This window comes from Cucumis melo, chromosome 9, assembly GCF_025177605.1.
Source record: "Cucumis melo cultivar AY chromosome 9, USDA_Cmelo_AY_1.0, whole genome shotgun sequence".
Taxonomy (NCBI): domain Eukaryota; kingdom Viridiplantae; phylum Streptophyta; class Magnoliopsida; order Cucurbitales; family Cucurbitaceae; genus Cucumis; species Cucumis melo.
In genome coordinates, this window is record NC_066865.1 from 11,667,934 (window position 1) to 11,677,699 (window position 9,766).

A 9,766-nucleotide genomic window follows, 5' to 3' on the forward strand; every position below is an offset into this window, starting at 1 on the left:
GATTTTGCTTGGAAGTCGTAGATAGGGTCCATGCATTGGTTTTCTTTTTTCCCATTATTTAATATATATATATATATATTTTTCTTTTTTCCCATTATTTAATATATATATATATATATATATATATATTAAATATAGACCCCACACCTTTTTAACCTATTTAATATATATATATATATAATTTTAATATTTAATATATTGTGGACCCCACCTTATTTTTTAAATAATTAATATATATATATATATTTATTTAATAATTAATATATATTAAATATTCAAATGTTCACATTTCAATTTTAAAAAATATCTTTCTTATTAAATATTTTTTCAAATTCTAATTTTCAACTTTTAAAAATAAATTTTCTCATTAATTATCTTTCCAAATTTCAAATAGCAACCTTCAATTTTTTTTTTAAAAAAAGATATATATTAACAAAATATGTTATTAAATATTTAAATCTCCAAATTTCAATTTTAAAAAATATCTTTCCTTATTAAATATTTCAAAATTCTAATTTGTCTTTCCAATATTCAAATTCCAATCTCTATAAATTCTTATATATTTTCGATCTCTAAATATATTTTTGAAAATTGAAATTTGAAGATTTAAATATTTCATAACATATTTTGTTAATATATATCTTTTTTTAAAAAAAATTGAAGATTGGTATTTGAAATTTGGGAAGATATTAAATAAGAAAATGTATTTTTAAAAGTTGAAAATTGGAATTTGAATATTTGAATATTTAATATATATATATATATATATATATATATATATATATATATATATATATTAATTATCTTAAAAGTAAAATGTAGGGTCCACAATATATTAAATATTAAATTTATATATATATATTAAATACCTTAAAAAGGTGTAAGGTCCACATTATATTAAATATTAATATATATTTTAAATAATGGGAGTTGAAGTCGTAGACTAGAAAGTCGTGTACTGGATACACGATTTTGCCTAATTTACGCATAAAGAGAATCTGGAATATATATACTAGTAATCCTTAACTTTCTTTTTAGCAAGAACTACGAGAACGAGAGCTTAAACTTCCACTGGTACATGATTTTGCCCGCATTCCTCTCCTTTATTGACAATATTTTTGAAAAAGATATTATTAAAAAAAAAATCTCTTTTTTTTCTCATTTCTAAAAACCAATTTCCTTTTTTCTTACTCAAATTTCCCTTTCCCCCTGAATAGTCCTAACTTTTTTTCCCCAACTGTCCCTTCTTCCCCAATTTTCTTCAATCAATCGCACGACGCTCCCCTTCTTGGCCACCACTGCGCGAGTCTTCCCTCCACCACCCAAGCTCCAAACGACCGGTCGGGCGAACGATCTCACATCACAGACGTTCCACCGCGCACAAACGTTCATGCACAGGCACTGTGTGCAGAAGACCTACTCCACTCTACCACAACCCAGACTCCACCACAGTCGTTCACGCACAGGCTCCACCTCCGCTCCACCGCGCACGGCTGAGGCGGCTTCCGACCTTCTTGCTCCACGACCCAAGTTGCAAACCTTCTTGCTTCACCATGGACGGCTGCGCACGGCTGACGGTATGGTTGAGGAGAGTGTTATGGTGGCTGGAGGTTTTATTTTACTATGCTGATTAAACTTAGGAAGTGGCATTGGATATATAAAAGTTTATTCCCAGTTTTTGTATGGATAATTAAATTTTTTTGCCTATAGTTAGATTCTATAAAACTTCCATCTTACGTAAAAAATGAATGTAACACACAAGTTCTCGTGATGTGGTTTGTTCATCCCTCATGTCACTTATGACCAATTTTGCTTCAGTAGACTATTTTGTTTCAGTTCAAACATGAAATTGAATTAATATAGATCAAACACAGAGGTTTTTGTTATGATGGTATAAGGAGTTTTGTCATAAGAGAAAGAGGGCTTTGAAGAGTTTTGTCTTCAATTATAAACAGACAGCAGCAAGTATGCTGTACTAATTTTGGAATTTCTTATTATCAAATATCTTAATACATTTGTGATTTTTGGTTGATGCTTCTTGAATTTAGACACTTTGTTGCAATTGTATAATTAGACTTATAACTTTGTAATTGTTTCAGGTTTCCTCAAGTTATTTTCTATACTTCCAAGGAAATTGGAGTTCTTGGCATGTTATCCATGGGCCACATATTAATCCCACAAAGTGATCTTCAGTACAATAGTAGACAAATGTTGCTGTAGCCCATTTTAGGAGTGGAATGAGCCACGAAGAGGTCGGCTTGTTCCTAACCTTTACCGATATATGCAGGTGAGATTCATTTCCAATCTAGTGATATGCTGTGTATATAAGAATGTGCTTCATATTTTGCTTAGACTTAGTGAATTTCTCAATTTTTATACAGCCTTGGGAAAATGAGTTCATGGATTCACAGTGGGTATGGGCTGAATATGCTCTGAAAAGGCAAGAAGCTCAAGCCAGAAAGAACTGAGCTTGTCAGATGGTGACTATGTCATTATGCGAAACGTATTTTTTATTTTCTTGAGGCAATTTTCTCTATTTTTTGTTTTCAAGTTTGCAGTCATAACCTTGGGAAGTAGTTGTAGACTATGTTTGTATGTGAAATCTTAAAGGTTTTCAAAAGGGCTTGCTCATGTTGATTACATGCTCAACCATTTTCTAAAGGTATGTTGTTTTTATTGCAATACTTTTCTGACATTCATAATGCTAATACTTCTATTCTGTTAGTTTAGGTGACTCCTTTTCATGGCAATTATACTTCTGGTATTGTGGTGTACCATCTCATGTTTAATTTCTAATTTCTAATTATTGTTTGTACAAAGAAATATAATATAATTTTATATATGCAGGCTATGGCTGTAATGAAGCGGGCTCTGGACATTGACCCAACAAACTTAGAGGTGCTTATTGCACTTGGTGTGAGTCACACAAATGGTCAGTTGTTGCTTCCTTATCTAATTACATGTTGTATATGATTTATATTCACTAAAAGAAAATTTTCTAATCATCTTGGCTTAATGACAATTGTTACCAGGGCTGGGTTTTTGTTGTGAGTTTGCATATAAATTATATATAGCTTCACCAGAGACTTTAATTTAATTTCAAATTTTAATTTCAAAATTTCACTTTCTTTGATCACTTTCTTAGAGCTATGGATTTCTGCACCACTCTCACTTTGTTTTCCTTGATATAATGTGACCAAATGAAGGGTTTATCATGGCTACCTGGCAAGTTCTTATCATTCAGGGATTATTTGTGGGTTTATGTTGATATCTCAATATTTGGAGAGTTTGGCATCAACTGGAACACTATCTTGGATCCTTCAATGATCTCGTCCTATCTTTAAAATGCAAACTAGTACTTTTCTACAAACAATTTAGTTGTTTAATCTTGGTCATAAAGAAAAGTACAATCCTACCAAGTAACACCTTAAACTGAGTTAACCACTTCCTTATTTCTTGTATATAAACAAATCATTCTTTAGAAGTCCTCTCCTGCTATTCATGTCTTGTATGCGTGTATCTTTTTCTCTCGTTTCTTTCCTGTTACGACTTCCTACTGTTTTGAACTAGCTGTTCTTGCTTGTTCCAACTTTCCTATATTGCACTTTCTATGTATCTCAAGAGTATGGGTTATCTGTTGACATTTCAGGTTCATATTGCTAATGGGATTCAGTTTGTTAATTCAGTATGTTGTGTTTAAATGATTGTTTGAATTATTTTATACAATTCAAGTAATTAAAGTATTAACTTCAATATTTTGGGATTCATATTAGATTGATACAAGGAGCTCATATAGTCAATTCGAATTGGACGAAGTGCAAATGAAGCTAGTTGAATTTTTGGGTGGCCACATGTGATTATGGTAATAGCTAAGTTCTTTTGGGTTAGATAGACAAGTTTTGTTGATACTGGATATAGGTGAACTAGATTTTTTGATATTTTTGTTGACACTAGATATAGGTTAAAGACAAGTTTGGATATGGTACACCTTTAGGCTACACCTATTTTGTTTATAATGGAAAGTTTAGGCTATTGTTAGAAGTTTGGGGTGCACATATATATATATATATATATATATATATATATATATATATATATATATATATATATATATATATATATGTTGTAATTAAGTATGTAATAACCAACTTATATATGTACTGTTCACAATTTCTTTGATGGAAAGTTTGAGTTGATTTCAATCGTTCAATTAATGTGTATTTTAACGTTGTTAGACTTCAAAAGAGATGCGAAATAAATTATATGGATATTTTAAAATATATAATTTTTTATTTAAAAAAAAAATTATATAGATGTTCAAAAAACTATCAAGTATAATTTCACTTAAGTTTAAAAGCTGTAAAAATATAATCCTCTTATTCTTGACACCAGATTATTTGACGCATAAAAATTGTTAACAAAACTTATATACTTAACAATTTTTATCTGTCAAGTAAACTTTTCTTATTCTTGACACTGAATTACTTGACACATTGAAAAGCGTTGAGTAAACAAATACTTGATAGGTAAAAAGCGTCAAGTCGTCAAGTAAACAAATACTTAACAAATAAAAAGCATTAAGTAAATCCAGTTTTGTAGAAGTGTTAACCCTAGAGATTTTATTAATCTTTTAGTTGATCTCTTTTCTCTCACTAAAAGGATATTTTTAGAAGATTCCTTCCTTCATGGACAAGGTTTTTAACATCCTATGAAAACAGGCTTCAATCAAATTATCTTTATAAAGATCTTTTCCTTGTCTTGATTCGAACTTCTTCCTTATTATAAATGAGGAAGATCGTTGCTTTTCTATGCATTCTTCAAAGACGTCTCTTAAGCTCCAATTCGTGAAGAATCTTTACGGAGGCAAGTCATTACCTTTTTAGATATTGTATATATGAAGATTCTTTGATATCTTCATAGACGACTCAAGTGTAAACGTGATAAGAGATTTAAAGAAGACTTAGTAATTTGATATAGGATCAATTACTTCGGGAGATCCTAATCATCTTCATTAGATTCAAATACAATTTGGGGGACTTAATTATTTTTAGTTTACAGAAAATAGGGGTGTAAAGAGATTGGGTTGAGTTGGGAGACATTCTCAGCCTAACCCATATTTTCGAATCGGTTGGATTGGGTTGTCGAGTTGTATTATTATTTTTGTTTCTAAATTTTAATATTTATAAATGGAAATCATCAAGCATAAATCAAATATGTTTCGCATCAAGTTAAGAAAAAAAAAATTCAACCCGACTCAACCCATATAATATGGGTTGTGTAGTCTAGGTTTTCAGGTTATTCAAGTTATTCTTGCAATCCCTAACTGAAAAAAACTAAAAAGAGTACTAGTTTTAGGAAGAGTGACTTCTAAATTGTTAAAGCGTTAAACTCATTTGAATCTTAATAAAATTTACTTATCTGAGTTATAAAAGTTCTCCAGAAGTAGGTGGGTTTCATCGAACCGGGTTAACAAAGCTTCTATGTCATTTATCATTGTTCCCGTTAGCTATTTTGCTGGTCGTTAACTAAAGAAAAAGCTAAAGAAAAATGGAACTATTTTATTTTTTCATAATGAACATCCAAAAGCCTCCCAGATGGTTTTTAAACATAATCGTGAGAGGATTAGAGCACATGATAACTTGTACCATGACAACTCCTTGGAGGAAGGAAGTGAATTCTTCGAGCTATATCTTAATATTTCTTTCTTTGATTTGTTTACTGACTTAAGCATTAGAGTGTCGGTTAGCATCCATCACACGATCTCTAAACTCACCTTTTTTTTCTTCAAGATTTTCATTTCTTTCCGTAAATTCACCGTTGCTACTTTGTTCAAATTTCAGCAAAAACATCATAAAACAGGGTTAAATTCAGGAATAATGTAATTTAATAAACAAATGACAAATTTGTGGCAGTTTTTTGAAATAAAATATTGTAAATAAATAAATTGAATTTGGGGAAGATGCAAAATATTGACAAAAAAACAACCCTGAATTGATAATGAAATAAAGTTAAGATTGATTACATCACCTTCTTAAATTGATTATTAATAATTTAAAATTTTTTTAATTAATTAATTATATCACAACTGTAAAAGAAATATATTATAATGTTAAGATAAATATCTTTATAATTGTTTAAATGGAAACTTATAAACTATTTACTGCCCGTGTAACAAAGTCCATAAAGTTAGATATTTTTTAAATATTTTAGGTTTGTCCTTTCATATTTCTTTTCTTTCTCGCGATTCGTCTTCCTTCTGTTATTTACTCTTCCTCGTCTTCCCCTACGATTTCATCTTTCTTCTTTTCTCTTTTTCTTTTCTGCGATTTATTTCCATCATCTTTCTTATTTTTGAATTCTTTACTTATATCTTAATCTTTCCATCGTTTTTCTTATTTTCCTCTTCGTTTTTTTCGCTTCGATTTCATTCCATCGTCTTTCTATTTTTCCTCTTCTTCTTTTTTTGCTGCGATTTCTTTCTATCGTCTTTCTTTTTTTTTTTTTTACGCGTTCACATTTGGAAAGAAAGACGATGGGTAACCAAATCTAAAAGACTGTTTATAAGACTGTGTCAAAATCTAAAAGATCATGTATAAAGAATCTTGAAAAAAAAAATGATTAGATTGAAGTAGCCAAATGTAAATGATCGTGTACAAAAAAATTGTGTATAAAATCTTGAAAAAAAAATCATTTAGATTCGAGTAGCCAAATGTAAACGATCGTTTACTTTTTAAATGATCGTGTAAAAAAAATAAAATATCATGTATAAAAAATCTTTAAAATTTTTTCGAAAAAAATCATTTGAATTGGAATAGCCAAATGTAAACGATGGTGTAAAAAAATGTAAACGATCGTATAAATAAATATAAACGATCGAAATCTAAATGATCGTGTACTAAATTAAAAAAAAAAATCATTTAGATTTGGGTCCTCAAATCTCTAAATGATATGTAACAAAATTAAACGATGGAATTGAAAAGATAAATTGTAGTTATATCTAAACGATCGCGTATAAATTATAACCATATCTAAACAATCACGTCATAGTCATATCTAAACGATCGCGTATATATTGAATCATATCTAAACAATCGCGTATATATTTAACCATATCTAAACAATCACGTATATATTGAATCATATCTAAACGATCGCAAATATATTACGTATTGACGGAACATTTTTTATATTTTACACGGTCAGCTTTTAGGCTTTTTATGATTTTAAAATTGTTTTATAGACCGTAAATATTTTGCAGCTTTTTTATAATTTTGAAAATATCCCTCAAAGCCCTTTTATTGGTGGTGCTCTTTTTTCCACGAAGAAAGCGAAGGCACCACAACTACTTGTCTTTTAATACCACTCTTCAATAACGTCAACCATCAGAATATTCAAACTTCTATTCTCTTATCATTGGTTTTTTCTTTATTGTTTTTAAATTACAAAATTATACTCACCATTATAAAAATGACTGAAATTTGATTACTTTTATTCATTGGCTCAAATCTAAAGCATAAATTAATTAATTAAGAAAAGAGTAGCAAATATTTTATCACCAAGTTGATACTTTTTAATCGTGGATTTACAAAAAAAAAGAGAGTTCGAGAAATATAATACCATCCTTCAGTTGACAGCAAAAGAAATGTCAACTGCAATAATAATTTGATCATTCTATTCTTAAAAAGGTTATTCGTTGACATTAAGAATTACGAAAATATAAGATGTAATATACATAGATATATGCATTTACTCCAAAGTATATAAAATATATTTTCTATAAACTTATAGAGATCAGTTTGTTTGTTTGATCTTCAACCATAAGCCTAATCAAATATTGGCATGAAAGTTACATACAGGATATGTGTGTTCTAAATCTTCATTAAAGAGAAAGAGCAAAGGTGGCGAATTTGAGAAACAACAGGAAAAGTAGAATGGAAAATATCTGATATATTTTCATTTACGTTCACAAAGTAAAGTAAAGTTGTCCTAAAATCAAAAACTGTCCCAAATGAACATGTATTGGAAAAACTTTGTCCAATAGCAACGAAGCAATGGTTGATTTGAAATGAAGTTCCACAAAAGGACGAATAATGAATGAAAATTAATTACGAGAGATTATGAATGTGATGGGGAGTTCAAATAATATTATGGAAGTACTTGGGATATTTTTGCAACTTGTATCAATGGCCATGCATTCTTTTATCCTCCTTTTCTTTGATTTGACACTTCACTCACGTTTAGGCCCAACAACATGACACTCGAACTTCTAATTTACGAAAAACCTAACTGACTTCATTATTTCTTCAGGATATATGATCTCACGTTAGGCATAATCACAATTTTTGTAACATTCACCTCTTGTTTGACTTGAGTTTAAGTCGTTGTGATATGGTTGAATTTCGTGTTTATATAAGACCTGTGAGGTAATTATCCAAAATATGATAAAAGCAAAAAATTAATCCATTTTGGTGTTCATATATATATATATATATATATATATATATATATATATATAGTACCAACCTTTTTGATGAAAATTATAGCTCTTGAGGTGAGATTTTTTTTCTTTTTCTTTTATAATTAAAGTTGAAAAGGAAGAGAGTATCTTAGAGTTTTGTGTTTGCCTACCCAAACATTAAAATAAACATTCCTCTCTCACTTTTTCAAAATACTTTTTAGTTTTAATAACAAATGAATAAATAAAATAAAATGTTTAAGAAAGAACACAAATTGGCTATACTTAATTATATATTTATTGTGAGCTGCCCACTGTGACAAGAGGTATCTTCACCCTTTATTAATATTATAAATGTGTATATATATATATATATATTCAAAGGCAGACAATGAATAGGCCAAATTTGTTCCACCCAATGTCTTTGGAGTCATTTTCCATGTTGTAGGGGTGATCAAGTCCAAAGGTAATATGATATGGTTCCTATTTTTATAATTAAGAAGCAGTATAATGATCAAATTGGGTGTTATTTTATATTATTGATTCCTAAAATGGTGTGTTGATAAAGTTTTCTTCCCTTAAATTAATTAACATATGGCTGTCACTTGTTAAAATGTCCATTAGAGTCAAGCCAACAATCTAATCAATTAGCTGCCTTCCACAATGTCTTCCTATTCAAGATGGGACTAATCACATTTAGACTTAACTATATATTTAATCTACACCTAAATATCATTCTAACCATAGAAATTTCAATTCCACTTTACCTGTTTTCTTAATCTTTCCCTTTCTTTCTTTATTAGTTAGTGGGCGAGTCAAATTAAAGTTTTAACTTTTTAAATTAAATTATAATATTAATATGCTGGAATCAGTTACTAAATTCTTAAATTTTATTGTTTAGTCTCTAAATAATTTAGGGAAACAGTTGTTTTGTTTTCAAAATTCAATTTATTCTTTTTTAAATAATTTTCTTTTATTATTATTTAGATTTAACTAAGAATAATTCATAGTTTCTTTAGGGGAAAAAAAAGTGAAATCATCAATCAAATTAACAAAGGCTTAATTAAAAGATAACTTTCGTAATGTCTAAAATAGCCGCCTTCTTTTTTATTAATTAATTAATTTATTATTAAAAATTAAGAAGTAAAATAAATAATGTTTAAAGAAAAACTAAAACGAAAATATTGAAAATTTAGAAAAAAGAAACTAAATTTGAACTAGAAAAAAAATACAAAATTTGTGTTCTAATATAAACATCTAAAAACATTAACATGATTCACTAAACAAGATTGTCTAGTGATATTAATTACT

General features: G+C 28.7%; 1 long non-coding RNA gene across 2 annotated transcripts; it reads left to right on the forward strand.

Moving 5' to 3' along the window:
* The first annotated feature begins 1,052 nt into the window (after nucleotides 1-1,052).
* Nucleotides 1,053-4,210, forward strand: LOC103504171 (uncharacterized). 2 transcript variants are annotated; one of them, XR_540958.2, is made up of 5 exons: nucleotides 1,053-1,577; nucleotides 2,100-2,287; nucleotides 2,382-2,662; nucleotides 2,848-3,685; nucleotides 3,774-4,210. It is a non-coding gene; the product is annotated as an uncharacterized LOC103504171 (long non-coding RNA). The 2 variants fall into 2 exon arrangements; XR_540957.2 differs by having other exon boundaries at nucleotides 1,060-1,577; nucleotides 2,848-4,210.
* The last annotated feature ends 5,556 nt before the right edge of the window (nucleotides 4,211-9,766 follow it).